Source organism: Lycorma delicatula, chromosome 7 (genome assembly GCF_047948215.1).
Source record: "Lycorma delicatula isolate Av1 chromosome 7, ASM4794821v1, whole genome shotgun sequence".
Lineage (NCBI taxonomy): Eukaryota > Metazoa > Arthropoda > Insecta > Hemiptera > Fulgoridae > Lycorma > Lycorma delicatula.
This window is the reverse complement of record NC_134461.1, coordinates 16,746,755-16,747,809: the sequence shown is the minus strand read 5'-3', so window position 1 is coordinate 16,747,809 and position 1,055 is coordinate 16,746,755. Positions and strand designations below refer to the sequence as shown.

Below are 1,055 nucleotides of genomic sequence, written 5' to 3'. Positions count from 1 at the left end.
AAATATATATATTTTAAAAATAAAACCATCATTTTATGGTCAAATGTGTAACTAATTATATAATGATACAATTTATTTAAAAATTATTTCATTGTAAAATAGTTGAGGAATAAATGACAATTTAAGTTTATTTGAAAATTATATTTTTAAAGTTATTTTTATAAATAAGGCTAGATTAATATAGTACTTTTTGAGCAAGTGTTGCAAGTCGGTAGCGTGGCCGAGCGGTCTAAGGCGCTGGTTTAAGGCACCAGTCTCTTCGGAGGCGTGGGTTCGAATCCCACCGCTGCCAATTTTTTTTTTTTACAACCATATAAAATTTTTGTGAATAAAATCCATTTTACTTATTATTCTAGTACCGATTAAATAATGCAATTATTATTATTTTTATGTGGTTATGTTCCTTCTAAGTGTATTTTAATAGTTTTTATTTTCCTTAAATATTTTTGACAAATCATACTGTTCTTAGAATTTAACTTTTATTACTTTTTTTATACATATTCCAAGACTATTTAAACTTCAATCATTCGATTGAATTATATTATGTAATTTATTTGTTTGCAGATTTTTTTCATTTCGTTGAGAAAAATATAAGATAAAAGATTATTTTTAATGATATGATTTGATTATAATTTTATTAAACATAATTATATAAAATTATTAGTTTGAAAATATTAAATAAAATAAAAAATGAATTGTAACTGGTAATCTTAAAACTGGCATTATAATCGAATAGTAATGAGTTAGATAATATTATTTCTCATAAATTATTATCTATTATATGATTTATTACAGCTAATAAAAATAGTGTTCACTATACAGGTTTAAAGCAACAGATTTTTGGAGCGTTATCATAATGTATAAAAAAAGGCTTTTTATTTTTTTTCGATGTAGGATTATTTCTTCCATATATTAAAACAAAACCTATCATTAGTTTTTCGTATCAAATTCATCTTCAGTAATAATTTTATTACATATTGAATTCTGAATTATTATTTCGTATAATTTATTGGCGTAATGTTTATATCATAAACACATCATAGGAAACTAAAAAG

At 22.5% G+C, this 1,055-nt stretch overlaps 1 non-coding gene across 1 annotated transcript; it reads left to right on the top strand.

Moving 5' to 3' along the window:
• Nucleotides 1–210: 210 nt before the first annotated feature.
• TRNAL-AAG (transfer RNA leucine (anticodon AAG)) lies at nt 211–292 on the top strand. Its single transcript has one exon. It is a non-coding gene; the product is annotated as a tRNA-Leu (tRNA).
• Nucleotides 293–1,055: the final 763 nt, after the last annotated feature.